This window comes from Tamandua tetradactyla, chromosome 8, assembly GCF_023851605.1.
Source record: "Tamandua tetradactyla isolate mTamTet1 chromosome 8, mTamTet1.pri, whole genome shotgun sequence".
In the NCBI taxonomy this organism is placed as follows: Eukaryota; Metazoa; Chordata; class Mammalia; order Pilosa; family Myrmecophagidae; genus Tamandua; species Tamandua tetradactyla.
Window position 1 is genome coordinate 88,229,387 of NC_135334.1, and position 24,555 is coordinate 88,253,941.

Sequence of the window (24,555 nt, forward strand, 5' to 3'; positions counted from 1 at the left end):
TTCTTCTCCATCCCCACTGCCACTGCCTGGATTTGGATCTCTTTATCCCTCTTCCAACAGCTTTATGCTCTGTTTACCTCTTATCTTGCCCTGCAGTGATCTCTGTTCCCCACCCAATAGCCAGAGAGAACTTCCTTAAATAAAAATCAACTCGTGTCTCTCCTTGCTACCCTTAGAATCAAGCCCACCCTCCACAACAGGCTTAAGTTCCTCCACACCCAATCCTTGCCTCTCTTTGCCCCTAGCTCCTGACTCCACTTCTCATTCTCTCTCCAAGCCCCAACCCACCCCCACCAACTGACCCCTTCCCATGTCTACCTACCCACATTTCCAGGCGTAACCCATGTGCATGTACCAGAATCACCTGGAGATGTGCAGGAAAGTGCAGGGCTCCAGGCACTTTTCAGCTCTCCCTTCATGTCACTGCCTTGCCCGCACAAGCACTTCTGCCTCACCTAATGATGTCACTGACTTGGGTGCATGGACAGCTGGAAAAGGTGTCTCATGCCAGGCTCCTGGCAGGAGGGAGGGAGGTGGGGAGGGATGGACATGTGCCCAGTCTCACTTCAGAGAGTGGAGATGGTTATGGTGTGAAAGGAGGTGAAGAGAGACTTGGCATAAGGTGTGGTGGGGATAGTCCTCAGGCCCCTTGTTTTCTAGGTGCCACAGGGTCCTTACAGCCTCTTGAGTAAGAAATGAGCTTGCAAGCTTTGGTAAATAATATTTCTAATAGCCAACATAAGTTATTTGTTAAATAAAATACTTGTGTCATGCTTTCTTGACACCAGACACAAGCAGCCCACATGACTTTATCTGTTTTAATCCTCATGACAACCTTATGAGGTGCTGTTATTATTCCCATTTTATAGATAAGAAAACTGAGGCACAAAGAGGTTAAGTCATTAAATTATTTACTAGCAACACAGCTATTAAGTGGTAAAGTCAAGAGCTGCTTCCTGAGTCTGTGCTCTTAATCGCTATGCTATTTTGCCAGTTTACTAGAGTCAGGCCTGCTACCACACCGATATGGTCTCTTCTTCCCAGACCCAGCACATTCTGGTTCTAGGGAACTGTCTCTAGGCCTGGTTGCACTCTCTTAGCCTTGCCTCCCATTTCTCGAGTCATCACAGGGAGACCTCATACTATTTCTCAGTCAGGGTTTATTACTCCCATTTTGTGGGTGAGGGAATTTAAATGCTGGAAGATTTCTATAAGCAACAAACCATTAAATGCATTTCTAAGATTTGAAAGCAGGTCTATTTGTCCATAGAGCCTATACCCTTTCCATTCTTCTATAAAAAAGATTCACTCTGAGGGAGACCTGAGGTATTTTCTCCAGTCCATCTTTGGATCCAAAGGGCCACTGAGGCAGGCAAGTAACAAAGCCTGGTGTGTGGCTATGCTGGTTTGAAACTGTTATGTGCCCCCAGAAAGGCCATCCTCTTTATTTTATTTTATTTTTTATTTAGTTTTTGCATGGGCAGGCTCCAGGAATCGAGCCTGGGTCTTTGGCATGGCAGGTGAGAACTCTGCCACTGAGCCACCATTGCACCACCTGCCATGCTCTTTTTTTTTTTTTTTTTTTTTTTTTATAAAGGAAAGACAGAGAGAAGGAAGGAAGGATAGAAGGAAGGAAGGAAGGAAGAAAGGGAAACATCTTTAAACATTTTCTTGTTTTTATTGTATTCTGTTTCTCCGTTTTTGTTACATGGGCTGGGGCCGGGAATCGAACCGAGGTCCTCCGGCATAGCAGGCAAGCACTTTGCCCGCTGAGCCACCGCGGCCCGCCTGCCATGCTCTTTTAATCCAATCTCGTGGGTACAGAGCTGCTGTGGGTGGGATTTTTGATTAAATTATTTCCATGGAGATATGGCTCCACCCATTCAAGATGGGTCTTAATTAGTTTATTGGAGTCCTCAGAAGAGCTCAGAGAGAGAAAGAATTCAGAGCCAGCACAGGGAGCAGAGAAATGAAACCAGACACAGACACTTGGAGGCCACTGGAATCAGAAGCTGAGAGTTACAGAACCCAGAATCAAAGGACCAGCAGACACGCCTTCCCAGATGACAGTGGTGTCCCAAATGCTGGCAGCCTTTCTTCTGAGAAGGTATCCTCTAGCTGGTGCCTTAGTTGGGATATTTTCACAGCCTTAGAATTGTAACTTGTAACTTAATAAATCCCCTTTATAAAAGCTGATCCATTTCTGGTATATTGCATTCTGGTTGCTTTAGCAAACCGAAACAGTGGCTCTAGAGGGAATGGGCTTGTGGGGAGCTGGAGGTTGGGAATCATTTGCTGCGAACGATGGTTGAGGCAGTGGAAGAGGAGAGATTAAATGAATGAGAGGTTAGAAAGTGAAGAGAGCAAAAGATAAGTCCTGGGGAAGGTCAACGTATGGAAGATGAGATAAGGAAGAGAGAGGAGAGAAGGAGAGAAGTGATAGTAAGAGCAGAAGAACCAGAAGAATAACTTGTACATCGTTTTATAGCTCACTGTGATATCACCTCCCATATCTTATATATAACTATGCATGCATGCACACTCAATCCAACAAAAAGTCCAGGATCCAGTGTTGGAAGTAGGGTAAGTCCTGTTATTACTGCCAGTTTACAGATGTGAAAACCCAAAAAAGGGCAACAACACATAAGAATAAGGAGCAGAACTGGCATAGGAATCTACACGCCCCATAGAGGATATCACGGAGGGAAAGGGAGACTCTAGTGTCAAATCTGTCATTGAGTTAAAGAGGAAATTCCCGGGGTAAAGACCACACTTTTGACCTCTTAAAAACCTTGTTGGAGAAGGAGGGTCCATGGGAGTGGGGAGCCAAACCGAGGAGTGGGTGGGTGGTGAGGAGATGGAAGGTGCCCCTTGTTCAGGAAACTGGTGTGAGAGGAAAAGGAAAACTAGGAGGCCTTGTCTCCCTTACTTCTCCCTCTCGTGCCTGCTGTCCTTCCCCCTGGCTGGTTGGTTGCCTATTGCCCCTCTCCCTGCCCTCTGCCTCTCTCCCCCTGCCCCGTCAATCCCAGTATCCTCCATCTCTCTGTCTCTCATCCTTATTTTCCATCAATTCCTTTCTATTGCCCAGGTCCCTCCTGGGTCTTCTTACCTCCTTTCTTTTCTTCTCTTTTCCCTCTTCCACCATCACATTTTCTATATCCTGGGGCTACAGGGCAGTGTTAGTATTTGGTTTACTTATGAGAAAAGGTCTATGCCATTTGTTTTATGTTTTTTTTTTCTCTTTAAAAAAGAAAAACTCTCTCTCTCAAAAAGGGAGGTACTTTTTAAATGTCATCCTTGATGAGTTTTATGGGTGAACCAGTGGCTCTCAAGAGAAACAAGGATCCTTGGCTCTGTGTGACGGTGCCAGAGAAAGAAGAGAATTTCTGGTGAGACAGGAGAAGGGAAGCTGTTTTTCTCACTTTTGCTCCAAGCGAGGCAGGTACTCATGAGCTCACACAGCATGCCTAGCAAGGTGCTAAAAAATAATTGCTCTCAATGAAGACATACAAATAAATCATTCTGCCTGGCAGAGAAAATCTGAAGGTGTCAGCAAAACATGCAGGCAAAGTATCCCTCCAGCTTGGAGACTTGAGGAGAGCCCTGATCAGGTCAGGAGCCCTGCCAGCTGCAGAGCCCACCTCAGAGCAGACCCCAGGTGTCAGCCCCATTCTGGGAGCAGAAATGGATGTCATTCTACAACCCCCTCCATACCCACACATACACACCATGTGCGGGTATCAGAAACCACACTCCTCGAGGAGCTTGCCCAGAGCAATGCTGTCCTGCTGCTATCTTAACCTTTCCTTCATCCCTGGACCCTGAGGGATGTTACAGTCAGTAACAGTGGTTCTTAGGTGATCATGGTGATGAATTCACACTATGTGATGATACTGTGGGCCACTGATGGTACACCATGAATGGACTGTATATGCGTGAAGATTTGTCAATACAAATAAAATTTTTTTTTTTTTTAAAAACACACACACAAAAATAGTGGTTCTTAGGGACAGTGGTTTTGTTGCAGGGACAGATCCCTTTGGCCACTCCCATGCCTGTGGGCAGTCACATAAGCACCTTTATGGGATCTGTGCATAAAGTCAGGCATAGAGTAAAAGAAATACCTCCATTTGATTCTACCATGGCTGGAGGGAAGACTGGGCGATGCCTGCTCCTTCTTCCATCACTGCTATCCTGTGCACTTTGACCTGGCCTTGATGTGAAGTCCTTAAATCACTTTTTGTCAAATAATAAGTTGATCACTTTCTTGACACAGCTGATAGAGAGATAAGAGATTTTCCACCTTCCAACAGGAGAAAAAAATGTCTAGTTAGACTTTGGATTTATTTCCAAGGACCAGATACATTCAGTAGTGAGTCATTTGCTGACTTCCTTCCAAAAGACTTGAGACAATGGTCAGCACTTTGGGGTGTACACGCCAATGATGGTGCATCAGCACTCTGGGGTGTACACGCCGATGACGGTGCATCAGCACTTTGGGGTGTGCACACCGATGATGGTGTACAGTCGCTCTGCAAGGGCGAAGGAAGGGGAGCCAGACACCCACATCCAGGCTGCTGGCAGCCGGGAGCTCCTAAAGGAAGGGCCGGCTAAGTGACAGAGCCTGAGGTCATGCCACGAAGTTGAGAGGCCCTGGGTAAAAAGGGGAAAGGCCATGAAAGAGTTGGAAAGAAGGAGGAAGAGGAGCAGGGGGAGAAGTGAATTCTCCTCATATGTTTCCTGACTGCCTCCTCCTGAAGATTTCCTGCCCATACACTGCCTCACACGGAGAGCTGCAATGCAGACTTGGGATGCTGCCTGGAAAGGCCTGCTCAGTCCTAAGTCAGGGTTTGTTGGTCCTATCAATCTGCCCATAATATTTTCATTTCTTCTAGAAATTGTCTTAGTTTGGTTTTCCCTAGAAGCACACTCTGAGACAACGATTTGAGTACTAGGGGAGTAGAAAAGTGAAACAGGACAGGAAACAGCCTAAAAAGAGAGTACTTGTGTGCAACTGGCGTGCAATCCCTCTAAGCAACTTTGGGAGCCAGCATATAACATGCACTTAGGAGTTAGTCTACTTAAGGAGCAAGGGAAATGGGTTCTTCAGACATCCTCTCATCAGTCATCCATTGAGAGCTTCTCTTGGGGAAAAGGGAAAGTGCTAACTCCCAGCACCTGGCCTGCTGCCTGGACAGGTATGCTCTATCAGCAGAGAAAGCCCCTAGACATTAGCACCCAGGTGCTGCAGATAGAAATAGGTTGGACAGCATGGACATGTAAAAGGCAGGGGGATTGGGTGGCATTTGCCACCATGGTGAATAAGTGACCTAAAGCTGGACATAGCATCCCAGATTCAGCCAGGAGAAAAAAGACACAGAGCATTTTGGATCTGGTGTTCTAACCATTTGGAACTTTCAATTAGGCTTGAGGACCTCTTTGGTCTTAAAGGTCTCTGGGATAACTGGGTGGCATCAGAGGCACAATTGGGAAAAAGGGAGAAATAACAGAGAGACAATCAAACTAGAAGCAGCAAAGAGGCATCAATGATACAACAAGTGAGCTACCTGGGTGTTGTAGCTGGTGGCCATCATGGGGGTGGTACAACAAACAGCCAAGGGGAGAGAGATTTCTGAGAAGCTGCTGAGAGGACTCTAGGCAGCACTCAGCCCAGGAAGTTATGTTTTCTTTTATTTTGGGGGCTAAATTAAAGAAGTTCTATTATTAAACCTCCGGATCAGTCAGAGTCAAAGGAACAGAATTAATAGAGGATTTATAGATTTATTGACAGAAAGATAATTAGATTTATTTTAAGGAATTGCCTCGTGTGATTGTGGGGGCTGTACATCTGATAGCTATAGGACAGACCAGCAGCCTGGAAACTCAGACAGGAATTTTATGCCACAGTTCTGAGGCAGAATTTCTGCTTCTCCAGGAAACCTCAGTTTTTGCTCTTAAGGCCTTCAATTTACTGGATGAGGCCCATCTGTATTATTGAGAATAATCTCCTTGAAGTCAAATGATGGTAGATGCTAATCACATTTACAAAATACTGTCACAGCAACATCTAGACTAACATTGACCAAACAACTGGGCACCATAGCTTAGCCAAATTGTCACAAAATTAACCAACACATCCTCTCCTAGAGGCACAAAGAGAGTGCTACACCGCAAACATATCTATGATGGGACTATTAGCAATTAATAGTAGAAATTGTTAGAGCCTTAGAATCGCAGTAGCCTATGTCCTTAAGGAGTCTGAGGAGGAGCTCTTTGGTTCAGAGAGGTGCCCAGCATGGCCAGCAGTCGGACTACCAGGGACCTGGATCACTGTCAGTCCCGGATGTGTATCGGCAGACATGGAATATAATGTCAACTGTTGAAGAGGGTTTGAGCTGGTCAGCACTATTATTATCTCAGCTTTTCCTGGTCTGAAGGTCCCAGGGAGATGGCTCCGGGACCAAAAAAATAGATGTTAAATGGGACTCTTCCTGTTGACACAGTTTTGGCAAGGAAGCCCTGAAGTTGAAGATGTAGGTGAGAATTATCCACATATCTAAAGAGAGGTGCTAAACACATCCATGCAGGTCTTCCCAAAAGTTAGTAAAAATCTGTCCAGCAACTACTCCCCATCCAGGCTTATAAGGAAGGCAAGAAATTTGGAGGGGGTTCTTTTAGGAGAGTCACTGAGGCAAGCAGTGGTCAGCTTAGCAGAAAGTGCTGATGTTTCCCCTCTCCTTCCCACCATCCCCAAACCAAGTAAAGGGGCCCTGATAGAAAAGGAAAGCTAAGGAAAAGAGGGCTGGTATCTTACAGTCCCAATGAGCTGTAGAAATTGTCGGTCTGTCTTGAGGGATTTACTGGGAGAGAGTGACATTCGTTCCCTGGGGTCTGGGGATATATTTAGATATAGACACTGGTACTTGCTTCCCTTTCTTCTCCCTTTCCCCAGATGTTGAATAAATTCAGAAGTCAAGGGAGCGGCTGGAGCCATCCACCAAGGCAGGATAAAAGAGAATGAATAGTGAAAGACTAGTTTTTGGTGGGTAAAAGAAGCATGATTTTCCTTTAGGGTAAATGTACAATAGGGAAGATAACTTGGTTTGAAATATGGAGTTGGAACTCTGTCACAGAGGGTTGCCTGCCAGTTTAGAGGTGTTGGCAGTAAAAGGCTACAGGGTCTTTTACGGGGATAGGGACTGAAGAGAGATAGCAAGGTGTTGACCAGAGAGTGCATCTCTCACACAGATCGAAGCTGCAACAGCTTTTAAATAACTATAGCACCCAGAGGGTATCAACACCCAAGAGAAAAGGACCTTTAGGGCAGGGAAGAATGAAGACTCTCTCTCTCTCCCTACCCAAACCGTCTATCCTTCTCCTTCCCCTGTTCTCCCCAGGGCTGCCCTCATGCCTAGACCCTTTAGACTGGACTCCTGAATGGCATCTATATATTGGTGACTTGGAGATAGGGAACCAAAGAGGTGGCTGGTCCTGCGGGCCACTCTGCCCAGCACTGGGGAGCTCCCACTGTTGCCACACACACCTTAGAGCCTTTCTGACCCCCTCAAGTTCTGAGTGGTGGTTGGGAATAGTGGGAGCTGGGATGGAGGAGGAGGAATCATTACACTTTTCAGGGGAGCAATGAGAAATATGTGAACATAGAAAATAAGGTGCCAATGGGCTAAAGCTACACGGGAACTACTGTCCACCTTTTTATGCATTTCTGCCAAAATGGCCACCAATGATGCTATTCTGAAAAGGCTGAAACAGAAGGGTGCTGAGCATATCAAATTATCGAACATCTTAAGGAAAAAGCAATTTTGTAGGCAACTTTTGTAGGAGGAGAAGAAACTTTGTGTTGAAAATGCTAAATTAAAGAAAGAAATTGAAGAACTGAAACAAGAGCTAATGCGGGCAGAAATTTGAACTGGAGTGAGACAAATGCCATTTCCATCTGGTACTCCACTGCAAGATAGTTCTGTACTTTCTGGAAATGTGATATAGTCTACATCAAGAACAACCATATCTTCTGGTGCCAGTGAACAGATAAATGGAGGTAGAGGAGAAGAAGAAAAGAAGGTGAAAGAGGAAATTGAAAAGAAAGGCGAGAAGAAGGAGAAAAAACAGCAATCAATAGCAGGAAGTGCTGATTGTAAGCCAACAGATGTTTCCTGACTGGATCTTAGGATTGGTCGTATCAACACTGTCAGAAAACACCCTGATGCAGATTCTTTGTATGTGCAAGAAGTAGAGGTGGGTGAAACAGCCCCAAGAAGGTTTGTCAGTGGCCTGGTGAATCATGTTGCTCTTGAACAAGTGCAAAATTGGATGGTGATTTTACTTTGTAACCTCAAACCCGCAAAGATGAGGGGAGTACTATCTCTAGCAATGGTGATGAGTGCTAGTTGACCAGAGAAAGTTGAAATCTTGGCTCTTCCTAATGCATCTCTTCTTGGAGACAGAATTATTTTGGTACTTTCCCTGGAGAGCCTGACAAGGAGCTAAATCCTAAAAAGAAGATATGGGAGCAGATGCAGCCTGATCTTTACACTACTGATGAGTGTGTGGCTGCATACAAAGGAGTTCCCTTTGAGGTGAAAGGGAAGGGAGTGTGTAGGGCTCAAACCATGGCCAACAGTGGAATCAAATAAAAGAAAATGCTTCAGATATTGGAATTTATTAAAGAAAACTTTAATAACAATAAAAAGGAATATATTTGTCACATGTAAAAAAAATAAGGTGCCAATAAAAGAACAAATATCCTTTTATTCCATTGTTTAAAGCCCTTTGATGGTTGCCTTTAATTGGCAGCTTCCTATGTGCCAGGAATTGTGCTACGTACTTTACATGTATTATCTTATTTAATCCTCAAACTAGACCTATGAGGTAGGTCTTATTTTCCCATATTACACTTGAGAAACTGAGATGTAGAAGTTTTAAGTAAGTTTCTCAAGGTCATACTACTGGCAGGTCTAGAACCCTGAGTCAGAGCCTAGTTGTGTGACTGGAAAGTCCAGGTGTTTGGAGTAGATAGGCTGGGCTTGTAGGAATTGCCCTGATACAGAGACACAGGAATCCGATCAACTCCCAGGGTGACAGAGAGGGAATATGGCAGCAGGCAGACAATTTCCAAAACCACCTTGTGGAGTGGGCAGGGACATAGCTCACCAGATGAATCAAAGGAGTACAAATGGACAGGTGGACAGAGACATCAGTCTGAGGAGGAGGGTTCAGAATCTGAATCAGGAATGGGGGTCTTTGCCACTGGCAAAGATACAGAACAGGGCTGAAGAGAAGAAACCTAGGCAGAGGCCTAGTCTTTGGAGTGGGCCAACATAGCAATAGGGATAGGTAAGGCATGATGTGATAGGTTATGGGGGCTACCCAGATGTCTAGAAGTAGCTCCAGCTCAGTGGTTTCTGAGTCTAGCTGGCAAAGAAACGAGACCTGGAGTAGAGGCCCCAGATGATTCCACTGCCTAGAGAGGGAACCCAGATTCAAGGGTAGTTAGCAAGTTCATCCTAAGCCCCTCAAGACTGAAGAGCAGAAGCCACTGGTAAATGTCCTGCTTCATTTTGGATTGATGCATGAACTGGGGTAACATCGGGATTCCCAACTGTAAGAAGTGGGTGGGGGTGGGAATGGGGTGCTACAGTGGATGGGGCAATAAGGAGGCTAGAACTTCAGGAGAGGGTGCAGAGGAAGCTCAGTCTTGTGGACTGCTACAACATGACAGCCCAAAAGGGACACAAGTGCTTTGAGGCAGGTGTGCATGATACTAGGAAGAGAAGTGTGGAACTCAGGATGGGGTTCCCACTGTACTGCAACACAGGGTTGTGGACAAGGTGGCCAAGGCCAATGCCCTTGTGTGGTCTGGGTTAGGATTAGAACATGGCCTGTTCCTGCAGGAGGGAGATGAAGGGGCCCAGCTGCCTATTGCGGGGTAGCCAGAGGTTGGAGGGAAGGAAGAGATCATTCTCTCCTATATGCCCCGCATACTCTTGTATCTCCTAGTTTGGAAGGTGTGGCATGGACAATTTTTGCTTCAGAAAGTTACCTACTAGAGCATTCTTGGTTGTTGCTTCTCACATTTAGGAGAGCCGTGTCATGAGGTCTCTTGCTAACTCTCTGCTGGCCTTGGGTCTCCAGTCTGTAGGTGGACTCAGTGTTCTTGGGGCACATAATGGCAATGGAAAGGGGTTCTACTCCTCTTTAATTGGGAAAGGCCATTTCCTTTTTGGAGTGGCCCCACAACACTTCCTCTGTAGCACTGTAGGCACAATTTCCAAATCCCCAGTAGCTCAAAGAACCCAAACATTTGAGGACAGCCCATGTTCCCTCTACTTAGAACCAACCGCTTCCCTCCCAACACTTTTAAAGAGATTGCAAATCCACCCTTCCAAAACCTCTGGGAACTCCTTCTAGATGACACCTTCCCACACTCCCTCATCTCCTACTCCAGGCTGAGTACCCTCCCTTTCCACTTTTCGTATTTTGCGCATGTATCTGCAGAAATGTGGGTCACTTTAGATTATAATTATTTGCTTATATGTGGTGTGAGAGCACCTCAAAAGAGGTTAACTGAGTTTGTAGGCCAGAGTGGAAATCTGCAATGCTGGAAATAACCCAAGAGGGACAAGTATGGCTGCCTGAGACTGGATGAGTAGGGACTTAGGGACAGAGGAGGGGGACAGTCTCTGGACACTTTGGGCGGGGAAAGTGCGCATCTAGCCCGTAGGGGCTTCTACCCCTCTCCCTCGTAGGAAGGAAGGGTGTGGAGAATTTCCACTACCTGATGGGATTCCCCTGGCCTCCCACATTTGCCCACCAAGCCCTGGGCTCCAGGAGCAGCCTCCTCTGCTGCGACTTTCTTACATGTGCTGCCCATCCCTAGGCTCCTTAGCCCTGGAATTCATCTCCTCTGGCACCAGCTCTCTACCAGCGCCTTCCTTCCTTATACCTAACAGACATGTTTTAGTATCTGTCAGGTGCCAAACACATGGTCAGAGTTACAGTCTTACCCCTCTTAGGAAATATATCTATCATAGAAGCCCCACAGAGACATAATGCTCTAAACCAAAGGCTTAACTCAGTGGGGGGAAACCCGCAAGCTTTTATAGAGTACCTACACTGATCTCGGCCCTGGGCCAAGAATTTCCTTAAACATTATTTCATTTAATGTTCACAGCAAACCTACCAAGTAAGTTGAATTGTCCCCATTTTAAGATGGAGAAACTCAAACTAAAAAAAAATAAATTAAGCGAATTGTCCACAGTTGTAGACCTGGCAAATGGGAGAGACAGGATGAAAACTCGTGCCTGTCTGGCTCCAAGCCAGGAGTTCAGGTTGTTTCCCTGCCCCACTTAGAAGCCATAGCTGTCTCCTCCAGCCATGCCCAGCTCTGCTTTAGTCAGGGGCACCCTCAGCAGACGGGACCCTACAGCTTTGGATGCAATCTCAGCAAAGGTAGATGGATGCTGCATGCTGGTCTCAGTGCCCTCTCCTCATGCTGTGCTCAGTGCATTCCTGTGATGACCCATTCTGCCTGGGCTTTTCAAGCCACATGTGCAGTGGTGGACAGAGGGTGTGTCGTGCTGCAGAGGAGCCACCCTGCATTTTCCTAGCCTGTCACTTTTATTTGAATATTGTATTCTACAAATTACATACATATATTTATATACACAAATGCATCAGTATATATTTTTATTTATATGAAGATAGATTTATTTTTATGAAAACCAATATATATTCAAGTAGAAAGAAAAATTAATTTGGCTGTGGTAGGCAGAATTGTAAAATGTCCCCAAGACTTCCCACCCTGGGATACGTGCCCTGAATAATCATAATCCCTAGAATGGTGAATGTGATGGATTTTACTCCCAGGTTTAGGTCATGTTGTATGTCACAGTTGAGCTTAAGATAGGATGGTTATTAGGAGGGCCTGGCATAATCACACGAACCCTTTAAAAGCAGATTGATTTCTTGGGCTGGTTGCAGATGAGGAATTGAGAGAGATTCAATGAGTGACACGAGGGGGGTTCTCCATTGCCAATGTGGAGGGGGCCACATGGCAAGGACCCGAGAGTGGTCGCTAGGAGCCCAGAGTGGTTCCTAGTTTACTGCTAGAGTGACAGCATGGACCTCGGTCCTACAACTGCAAAGAAATGAATTTTGTTAACAACCTGAGGGAAGCAGTTCTTTTCCAAGTCATGCCTCCACTGAGGACACAGCTGCTGGCACCTTTATTTTGCCTCTACAAGACCCTGAGCAGAGGACTCAGCAAAAGCATACCAAGCTCTTGAACCATGGAAATAGTGAGATGTTGTAAACTGCTTAGTTTCTGGTAGTCTGTTATACATCAATGGAAAATGAATATGTTGACATTTTAGAATAAAAAAAAAGTTCATACTAATTTCTGGCTTGCTGGGGGCTTTTTGAGCTCTTATGCCCCCTGCAGAGAGAGAGACTTCAGGAGAAAAGCTTGAGAAGGGCTGGATTATAGATACCCATTTATTCATTTAACAAATATTTAACAAAAGTCCATTAGCTGTCAGGCATCGGACTGAGGCTGTAGTAATATATAAGACAGGGAAAATTCCTTCTCTCATAATAGTCACATTCTAGAAAAGGGGAAACTGATGATAAATTAGGGAACAAATAAATGAACAAGATAATTTCAACTTGCTGGGGTTGCAAGCTGTGCTATAAACTGGGGGCAGGTCTGGGAGCCCCCCCACCCCACCCCAGGATACATTTGAGCTGAGACCTGAGTAATAAAAAGGAGCCAGCCACGTGAAAAGTTGCAGGTAATAGCCTTCCTGAAGGTGACAATGCTAACTTGTTGCAGCAGCAGGATGAAGGCAATTGGAACCCTGTGTGTGTGGGGGGGGTGCTGCTGCTCTGAGGCCTCCAGGGGCCATGGGTGAACTCAGCGCTCAGCACTCCTGGGTCCCCAAGGTACTGGGTTCCCAATGAGGCTGCTTGGCACAGTGCCAGCTCCCGCCTCCTGGTCCCATCCCCACCCCCACCCCCCTACGTTTGGAGCTGGCAGGAGAGGCTCAAGAGGGTTGAGGCACGCCTCTAAAGTCTTCCGGATCATCTGCACCTCTCTGGGCCCAGAGATTAGACTCAAACCAAACAAAAAGTGCTGTGTTCTCACCCTGACCCAGCCTCGCCTGGGAGAGGTTTTCCTGGAAAGTGCTTTCCCTGAGGGACTGCTGAAAAGTTGGGCAGGCCTTCTGGGTTGCCTCAGGCTTCCTATCGTCCAATCCAGGCTCCTGACAATTCTGCCTTGTTAGAGGGCTCTGGTTTCTCCGTTTGGGGCTTTCCCCCTCTTTTGAATGAGAGTGGAGAGGAGAGTGGCTGTGCCAGCCTGTGTGCACAGGCTTCTCCTGGCTTCCTCTTCCTCATGACACCCCTAACTTTGAGGGGCCTGAGGAAAGAAACAAATTGGAGGCCCACGTGGCATATTTAGAAGTTATATAGCAAGCTGGAAAACTGTAAATGAATCTTGTTTTACCCTCTGCCTCAGATAAATATATCTTGATAACAACTACAAGGCCAGGTCTGCACTGAGAATTCTTAGACCCCAAGGAGAACGTGCCAGTGTGGGGAGAACTGGCCTGTGGCCCCCCAGCCTGCAGCCTGCTCCCTTCTCTTCTCGCCCCCAGCTCCAGCCTGCACTGCACAAGCTGCGGACACTAGAGCCCACAGCCCAAGCTCCATCTAACCCCTCCATCTAACCCCGCCCTCCCTCAGGCCCAGGGGCACATGCTCCATCAGCTGCACCACTCTCAGAGCATGGACCCCGGCAGTGGGTGTGCACCAGGTTGGAAGTGGGCTCAGGGTCAGACAGCAGGGAATTCCAAGGTCCTGGGTCCTTGGTGTGTGATCTAGATGGGGCTTGGGGCTCCAGGTGGGCATACCCATTTAATCCTGCAGACTCCTCGTCCTACGGGAAGGGGCACAGTCAGGGGAGGGTAGAGTAATGGCCCTCTACAGGAAAAGTTCAGGGTGGGGGGCCTCTTGCCCCGATTCAAGGGTGCTACTGTTTAAGAATGAGGCCTTCCTGGCACTTTCCCTTGTGTTGCTTCTCCTATGTTGCTTTTAAAACTTTTTATGCTTGATAGAATAAAGTGATGAAGTATGTAACACCATGGATGGACTTTGAGGACATTATGCTCAGTGAGATTAGCCAGAAACAAAAGGACAAATACTGTATGGTCTCACTGATATGAACTAACATTATTATTAACATTAACTAATCATTCATTAATGTATGAACTTGGAGAATTTCAGTTAAGAACAGAGTCCATCAGGAGATAGAAATAGGGTTGATTTGGAGTAATTGGAGCCTAAGGGATACAGATTGGGCAACAGGACTGATTGTAAAAATTTAGAAATGGATTGCACTATACTACCTAACTGTAATACAATAATGTAAGTACACTGAATGAAGCTGAATGTGAGAATGATAGAGGGAGGAGGGCAGGGAGCACAAATGATATCAGAAGGAAAGATAGATGATAATGACAGAGATGGTATAATCTCGGAATGCCTAGAGGGTACAAGGATAGTGACTAAATGCACAAATTAAAAAATGTATTTGAATAAGGAAGAACAAAGGAATGTCAGTATTGCAGGGTGTTGAAAATAGATTGCAATTCATATTTTAAAACTTTAACTTATGTGTGAGACTAAAGCAAAAAATGTTTATTTGGTACAAAATTTATATTTTGGATAGGGCATCTCCTAATATAACTTATACGGACAGTTTAATTGAACACAATAAGTACATAGAACCTTGAGTAGGCCATGAGATTTTGTAGGTTTGTCCAGAGCTATGCCCTGCATGATTTGAACTGTGAATAAAAAAGTATTTGCAAAATCCCCTTGGGGGAATGGTGAGAAAGAGGAAAATTCAACTTCCTCATATGGAGAAGGCCAGATAGTCTCGCAAGCAGTGAGGACAACAAAATAGGCTGAGCCCTCAATCTTGGGGTTTGTTCATAGGAAACATATCCCTGCAAAGGATAGGCTAAGTCTACTTAAAATTAGGCCTAAGAGTCACCCCCAGGGAACCTCTTTTGTTGCTCAGATGTGGCCTCTCTCTCAGCCAACACAGCAAGCAAACTCACCGCCCTCCCCCTCTTTATGTGGGACATGACTCCCAGGGGTGTAAACTTCCCTGGCAGCATGGGACAGAAATCCTAGAACAAGCTGGGACTCAGCATCAAGGGATGGAGAAAACCTTCTCAACTGAAAGGGGGAGGAGAGAAATGAGACAAAATAAAGTGTCAGCGGCTGAGAGCTTCAAATAGAGTTTGAGAGGTTATCCTGGAGGTTATTCTTACGCATATATAGATAACCCCTTTTTGGTTTAAGGTGTTTTAGAGAAGCTAGAGGGAAGTGCCTGAAACTGTAGAGCTGTGTTCCAGTAGCCATGTTTCTTTAAGATGATTGTATAATGATATATCTTTTGCAAGTGACTATGTGATTGTGAAAACCTTGTTCTGATGCTCCTATTATCTATGGTATGGACTGATGAGTGAAAAATATGGATTAAAAATAAATAAATAATAGGAGGAACAAATGTTAAAATAAATTGGGTAGAGGAAAATACTAGTGGTCAGTGAGAGGGAGGGAGGGGTAAGGGGTAAAATGTGATATGAGTTTTTTCTTTTTTCTTTTTATTTCTTTTTCTGGAGCGATGTAAATGTTCTGGGAAATGATCATGGTTATGATATACAACTATATGATGATATTGTGAGCCACTGATTGCACACCAAGTATGGAATGTTCATATGTTAAGAATGTTAGTATTGTATGTTGATTGATTTTATTAATAAAAATTAAAAACAAAACAAATGACAGCCAGTAAGAATCCAGGGCCACTATATGGACCGTGACATCCAGGGGTATAAAAAATTTCCCTGACAAAGGGGTCAAAAAATCTCCCTGGCAAAGTGGGATATGAGTCCTAGGGATGAGCCTGGTGCTGGCATCGACAATGCCTGTCTCACCAAATGGGGGAAAAGCATTGTAACAAAATAAGGTATTAGCAGCTGAGAGAGCTCAAATAAAGTGGAGATGCTACTCTGGAGGCTACTCTTATGCAAGCTTCAGCAAGATATTGCTATTTACCATGGTTTGCCAAACCCCAACCAAAGCCATTCCTGTCAACCCTAAAGATCAACTAGAGTTCTATCTGAGATTCTTCAAAAGTTCCATGCACTATGATTGCTTTCCACATACCTTCAACCTCCAGAGGGGTTCCTAGACCAGATAAGTCCTGAAACCCAGAGGAGCCAGCCTCTCCATGAATATCCAGTTCCCTCCCCCTATCCCATATTATCAACAGCCCTTTCCGGCATGGAAAAATTAGAAGGGCATAGCCCAAATACCCCTAAAGATTGGAAGAAAAATCAAAGGAGAAGGAGGAGAGCAGAGAAGATAGGATTTAACAAATGAGTAAGACTGCTGAATCTTTACGTCATTCTTTCTTTTAGTTTCCAGTATCTTGGAGAAGCTAGAAGGAAAAACTTCAAATTGTGAAGCTGTCACCCATACCAAACTCTTGAATCTGTTTTATAATTACTTGTTAAAACGTACTCTGAAATTTATTGCTTTTTTGTACGTATGTTATATTTTACAATTAAAAAATAGTAATTCCAGGACCATCAATCAAACAGCCACCGTGAAATGTATTGTGCTATTATGAATGTGTTTAGGAATGGATTCTTCCACAGTCTAGGTTCCAGATGGGAACACAGTCTAGAGAAACAGTCCAGAGAATACCTCGATTGTTGTCTTCCGCGATTTTGAGAGGGGGACCATGTGAACTTCTTCCCAGATTCTTGATCAATGGAAATTCTGAGATAACATAAGTGGTGTTATGAGTCTAACAATTTGTTATGCAGCAATAAAAACTAATACAATGTAACTTTGGAAATTGGAATTAAAATATTTTACTAGCAAAAAAACCTTTTTTATGCTTGAAATTTTTTTAAAAAAATTTCTGCTCTCAAAAAATGTCAAGATTCTAGGAAAGATACAAAAGGATTTCAGTGAATTCCCATTTTTTTCTCTCTTTATATATATGTTTTATGTATGTATGTATTTATAGGTATACATACATATATGTACATATACGCATATAGGCATACACTTACAATAACTTGCTGAACCATTTGAGAGTGAAATGCACTCACCATGCCTCTTTACCTCTAAATACTTCAGGGTATATTTTCTGTGAACAAGACATTCTCTTATTTACAAGGATCAAAACTTAATAGAAAATCTAACATTAAAATTATATTATTATTTATTATTCAGTCCATATTTGCATTTTGCCAGTTGGCTCCTTTACAGCATTGAAAGAAAAAATAGACTCAGTACTACACATGGCATGGTTGTTACGTCTCTTTTAAGGCCTTTATGTTGGAACTGTTTTTCAGCCTTCTTTTGTCTTTTATGACATTGATATATTTGAAGAGTACAGGACAGGTCAGTTGTTTACAGAATGTCCTTCAATTTGGGTTTGTCTGATGTTTCCTCCTGATTAGAATCAGGTCATATGTTTTGAGCATGAATGCTTGCTGAGATGTTGTATTCTTCTTGATACTTCTCACCAGGAGGCATATGATGTCAGTTTGCCCCATGATTGGTTTGTATTTTGACTTGCACATAAAGATTGAACATGAAAATACCCTATCATGTAATATGGTTTGAAAACATGCTTGTCCTCATTTTGTAATTTTTATCAAGACCAACTTTGTCCAATAGAAATATAATGCAAGCCACATCTTAATATTAAATTCTACAGTGGCCATATTAAAAATGTAAGAAGTATCAAGTGAAATTGATTTTGATAATATTTTATTTAGCTTAAAATACCCAAAGTATTATCATTTTGACACATACTAAATATACAAAATTTCAAATAGGGTATTTTACATTCTTTTTTGTTGTTGGTTTTCCAAATCTTTAAAATCCAACATATATTTTATACTAATAGCACATCTTAATTTTGACTTGTTACACATCAAGCACTTCAGTGGGTGCTCTTTGTTGGCTAGGGATGTGGTAGGAAATGCTGCAGTTGAAATTGACCTCCCAATTTCAACATGGGGACAAGGAGCTTAGGGTAGCAGAGGCCTAGCAGCAGCACAATTACTAGAGGCAAATTCAGAGGGTTACCATAATGGGCATCAGAGCCAGAGTTCTAATTAGAATAGTCTTAACTGAGAAAAACCCTAAGGCACACAAGGTGATAAGTAAGGAAGTGGACAGTGAGGTAGACAAGAAGGACTGCCATGTGGATGCCTTTCAAACTTCTTCCCCAGCCCCCCTTGCTCTCTCAATGAGCTCACAAACAAAGTGACCATGGTTGCTGGGATGGAGGCCATGATGGACACAACAAAATGGATTTTCTCTTACTAAAATGTGTGGCTGCTGCCACTGCTAAGTACTCAACTTGCCAGCAGCAGCCACACATGCTGAATTCCCAATATGGTGCTACACCTTGGAAGCAATTGGTTGCACTTGTTTTCTTCACAGAGGGAGTAGCAAATTGTCCCTATGCAATTGATAATTTTTCTAGGTTTGGATTTGCTTTCACTACACGAAAATATCAAAGGACTGAGCCCTGTGGACTTGAAAAAAAATCTAACATGAATCATGGCCACTTTTGAACGTTTGTTAATTTCACATAAAAATAAACAGCTGGACATTTCTGAGGTCAAATTTAATACAAGGTTATTATAAGAAAAAAAAAGAGCACAATCGTCAAGAGCTCATTCTAAAAGACAAAGAAAGAACACCGGAAAAATGTGCCCAGAAAGATGTGTTTTGGCAGAACAGATCAAAACCATAACTTTCTATATCAAAATTAGCTAAAAGTCACTAAGGAAATCATACAAAACATAAAAAGAAAAATCCAACGTTGTTAGAATTAAAAAAACCTCAGAAGTGAGATGACAAAACTCAGGAAACAATTATAAATAAAAAATACTCTTAGAAATGAAGAGAAGACTATAAATAAAGTTTTTTTATATTGATAACTTTTGATAATTTAGAAAATCAAATTGAAATAAAGAAAAAGAATTAGGAAGTGGAAAATATTTGAAGATTGGCAAAGAAGATTTAACACACAGGTTAAAGGAGTCCCTGAATAAGGAAACCAAAGCCATGGTACAGAATTAATACTAAAACCCACACTTCTATAAAACTTTCTTGAAAATAAAAGTTTTAAAATAGCATATTGAAAAACACATAATTTACCAGAGAATATCAGCCAAGAACAAACGTCACCAAGATATGTTCTAGTAAAATTAATGTACTTGAAAGAAAAAAAATTAGCCATCTAAGAAAAGCTCAGATTATCATCAAACTGTTCAACAGCAGCTCTTTATACCAGAAGAAAATGAAAGGAAAAAACATGTGAGCCATATATCCAGGAAGAACTTAGGCTGTTAGTAGAAAAATTGGCACCTCATAGCAATGTTCTCCACATTCTGCCATTTTGGGCTTCCTCAGTGTAATAACAAGTTCTCTGCCCTCAAGTGAAAGTTACTCAAAACTCCTACCTATGTACCTCAGAATTCTTGGTCAGCCTTCTATTGTTTTGTCTTTAAATGTAAACAGGTAACGAAGGATGACCAGTCTGCTGGATATCTTCTGTCTGTCCCTCCAAATCCACCCTCCACCCTTCTCCTCCCTGCTCTGCACACAGGAGGGTGGCGGGTGATTGCATCAAAAGGCTTCCTGTCGGGTACTATCAATGGGAAGGACCGATGGGAGATGAGAAGAAGGGAAAAGAGTGAGGTAAGGATACATATTTCCCTGGATCCCATCCTTCTGAGTCACTGTGGGTTGACTCTATCCCTCTAAGGAAGGCCACAGCTCCTGTCAAACAGCTCTCTCTATACACCTACTCTCTGTGATTTCCTGTATTGATTCCCTCCTCTTGTCTTTTCCAGCCTAGGGGAGGCAATGGTTTCTAGGAGATGTTAGCCCCAAGATGTTATATTGTCTTTTCTTGGTTTCCCTACACCCTTTTCACACCTTTATAAATAATATCTTTATTTAACTCTCCTCTAGTATTCAGGTTAAGTTTGCCATCAGTTTCCTGTGATGACCCTGAATGATTCAGCTAGACATTTGAAGAACCTAATGTGAAAACTAAAGGTCAAGGTTTGCAAATAAACTCACTTCAAAGGAAATACAAAATTTAGAAAACATTTTGAAAAGAAAACTCTCATCAGTATCTTCAGAAAAAAATTGAGACATTACATCCATAAAATAATTTTAAAGAAAAGATGCTGCTCCAGTTTGCTAGCTGCCGAAATGCATATACCAGAAACAGAATGGCTTTTAAAAAGGGGAATTTAATAAGTTGCTAGTTTACAGTTTTAAGGCTGAGAAAATGTCTCAATTACAACAAGTCTATAGGAATGTCCAATCAAAGGCATCCAGGAAAAGATACCTTGGTTCAAGAAGGCCAATGAAATTCAGGGTTTCTCTCTCAAGTGAGAAGGCACATGGTGAACATAATCACAGTTTCTCTCTCATCTGGAAAGACACATGGTGAACACGGTCAGGGTTCCTCTTTCATCTGGAAGGGCACATGGTGAACACTGCATCATCTGCTAGCTTCTTTTCCTGGCTTCCTGTTTCACGAAGCTCCCCAGGAGGCATTTTCCTTCTTCATCTCCAAAGGCCACTGGCTGGTGGACTCTGCTTCTTGTGGCTATGTCATTCTGCTCTGCTCTATCTGCATCTCTCATTCTCCAAAATGTTTCCTCTTTTATAAGACTCCAGAAACTGATCAAGACCCACCCAAATGGGTGGAGACATTTTGTCACCTAATACAGTTTAACAACTACTCTGATTAAATCACATCTCCAGGGAGATGATCTAATTACAGTTTCAAACGTACCATACTGAATAGGGATTAGAAGAAACGGCTGCCTTTACAAAATGGGATTAGGATTAAAACATGGCTTTTCTAGGGTACATACATCATTTCAAACCAGCACAGATGCTATGATACAAACAGTTTTGCAAATGGAAAAAAAAAAGATTGCCAAAAATAAAACATTCAGAGAAAGGTTGGAAGCTGAAGTCTAGAAAATCTCTTAAAATGTAGGAAATATTGAAATTATAATAAATATGAATGTAAATAAGAGAGAAATAGGAAATCAATCCAGATGGTCCAATGTCCAACCAATAGGATCCCCTGAAAGTGAGAACAGAAAAGCCAAGGGAGAGGAAACTAATAAAGAATAATACAAGAAGATTTTCTAAAGTCAAAGTAGTATATGAGCTGTGAGCTCTGATCAAGCTGAAAACAAAGACCTATACTAGAGATGTTATAAAAACATTTATATACTATTTTGATAAAAATCAGACCAGTAACAATGGATGCTAGATGACGAACTTAATAATTGGTAAAAAGCTGCTCATTATTTTGCAGAGGATAACACAAATCCCATCCCACTCCAACAGCTTGAGAAAGTTGATGGCAAAAACACACCAAGAATTAACTTGCCATCTTCCTTCACATGCCTGCCTCTCCTTCAGGGGCTTGATCTTGTAATGCACAACTTTCTACCTAGTTACCCAAGCCAGAGTCATCCACATCACCCCCTTCTTCTTTAACTCTCATGTTTTAAGAGATACCAGTTCCCTCAGCTTCTACCTCCTAAAAATCTCTCCCAACAGTTGCTCCTCTCCACTTCATTCTCAGCTTTTTTGGATCACTGCAATAAAGTGGGCCTTGACTCCAACCTCTCCTTCAAGCCATCATCTATTCTACAACAGAAGTGACAGTTCCTTAAGTTCAAATGTCACCAGGTCACTCCTCTGCCTCCAGCTTTTCAATGGTTCTTTTCAGCTTTAAGATCAAGTTTTGACTCTGGTTTAGCTCATAAGACATTTCGTGATCTGAAGCAGACTAGCCCCTGCAGCCTCTTCCTGCTACTCCACCCTTTGCTCCTATTGATGAAGCTCCTTTTAGTTCCTGGACTCATCATGCTGTTTCATGCTTTGGTGCATTTGCAAAAACTGCTTTCTCTTCCCAGAAGTCTCTTTATCTCCTATTTAATCTAGCTAATTACTCCTTGTCCTTCAAAACTCTGCTCACACAGCACTTTTTCTGAGATTCATTGCTCTGCCTTGCTTTGATCCCTACCCTGGTCAAAGCCCACAGTCTCCATTTGACTGGGTAGGGAACTTGGGCAAAAGAGGAAAAGTTTATTTGGATTCTACTCTTTGCCAAGAATTGTGCTGGGGTCACAGATCTTATATAGTTTCCCTTAAGAACTTGCAGTGTGATAGGGGGACCAGAAAAGCAAAACAAATAATTACATCAATGTGGGGTTGTTGAGATTGATATTAGGGGCCATTGGATCACAGAGTGGGAAACCTGGATAAAATCTGGAAAGTATGACAGGGAAGGTTACGGTTGAACTGACCCTAAAGGAGGTCTTGGTAAATTTGGAGCTGGAGGAGACTGGTGAGGTTTGCAGAAGCCTTAGGCTAGGGAAGCTGGAAGTTTATGCTATAGCCAGTCATGCTCAATACCTGGCATTTTGGCACCACTTGCCCCTTCCATGCCCAAATGCAGACTCAGAGCCTATCTCCACACACATGCTCTGGATGGCGACCATGAATTGATCACTAAGATGGAACTCACTGACATCCCACATCAGATTTGCATTTGAGAATCTTCCCTCTGGCAGCTGTATAGTGGATTCACTACAGGCGTGGGCCTAAGGCTTGCCTCAATCTTAACACACTAACTTAGATGTCTGACATGTAATTTGTAAGAGATTCTATGATGGCCGGTCACTGCAAGAAGACCCTGAACCACCTAGAGGTGAATTCTCCCGTTCTCATATCTTGTTCTTGATACTACAGCCATAACTGGGTCAAGATCAACTAGAGGCTATTATGAGAATTTTGTGTGTCTTTGTCTGAGAGATGGATTCCTTTTTTCTTATTTAAGATCAAGAAAGATCTTGCCAGGTTACTAGGGCTGATCTTTCATAGTTAAGGCAAGTGAGGTATAAGATGACCTGTTCTTACAATGAGATTGTTAAAAGGGAACCCGACTAAAATACCAGTGGCCACCAGGGCTTGTACAAAAGCTCAGAAGGCACATCCCCAAGGATCCTGGGTTCTCTTTTTCAGCCACCACCACACACTCTTTCAGCTACAATGAAAACTATTTCCTCTTGGTGAACTTGTAAGGCAGTGTTATGTTTCCTTTTTGTTGTCCAGTGAGGATGGAGGACAGAGATTACCCACACAGCCTTCTCAGCCTACTGTTTTCCTCCTAAAGAACCCAAGAAGGGACTTACAAAATCCAAGGGGATTTCTTGTCTGTCCTAATGGGCAGAAAACGATGTGAAAATTATATGGTTGCCCTTTAGACACAAGCATGGGCCTGGAAACTGTAGAAATGTATCTGCTCTAGTCCATGTATTTCTAACTTAGGTTTTGTTTTTACTTTTGTAAAAATATGTCTTGATCTTCGTGAGATGTGTGCCTTTAGACAACTTGTCCTCCCCAGCGTGAAAGTCATTCTTCAAGGATTATTGGTTGCCTACATAATGTTGAATTTTCTTTTCCTTACTTACTAGTTGCCTTCCAACTATCTATCCTTTAACCCTTCTCCCTTAGACAAGGTTGGACAAACTTCTGTAAAGGGCAAGACAGAAAATATTTTTGGCTTTGTAGACTATACAATCTCTGTCACCACTACTCAACTCGGCTATTCTAGCCAAAGCAGTCAAAGTGGTGGACCACAGTGGCTCAGTGGCAGAGTTCTCGCCTGCTATGCCGGGGACCCGGGTTCGACTCCTGGTGCCTGTCCATGCAAAAAAATAAATAAATAAAAGACAGTCAAGGATGATATGTAAAGAAATGGGTATGGCTGTATGCCTATAAAATTTTGTTTACAAAAATAAGCTGCAAACCAGATTTGGCCTGCAGGCCATTGCTTGCTGACCCCTGCTTTAGATCATACCATGTAACAATGTATCCTTGTAGAAATCTTCACCTTCCTGCTGCAGCCTAGAGATAGTCACTGGCAATGAGAAGACTGTATTGGGATTCTGGGAAAGCTTCTACTTTTTTTTTTTTACATGGGCAAGCACCAGGAATCGAACCGCGGTCTCTGGAATGGAAGGTGAGAATTCTGCCACTGAGCCACTGTCGCATTGACCTCTGCTTTCTAGACTAAGCTGTTGCTACTTCTTTCCTTTCCATTTTCTTCCTTCCTTTAAATTGGGCATGAGGCCTGGAGGTGCAGCAGCAGCTCGGGACAATGAAGTTACAAGCATGAGGATGAAGGCTTAGGATGGCAGAGCAGAAAGACAGAAAGAGCAAGTGTCTACCAAAGCACTGTGACTCTGTCCCAACCTTGGGCTGTCAAGCCAAAGATTTATTGTTTTGAGACAAATAAATTTCTATTTGTTTAAGCCACTCTTAGTCACATTTTCTGTTATTGTAGCTGAGCACACACTTAATAGATACATAAATAAAAGCAAC

At 43.2% G+C, this 24,555-nt stretch overlaps 1 pseudogene; it reads left to right on the forward strand.

Annotated features, from left to right (window-relative positions):
• Nucleotides 1–970: 970 nt before the first annotated feature.
• On the forward strand, nucleotides 971–8,652 carry LOC143643661 (aminoacyl tRNA synthase complex-interacting multifunctional protein 1-like; annotated as a pseudogene).
• The last annotated feature ends 15,903 nt before the right edge of the window (nucleotides 8,653–24,555 follow it).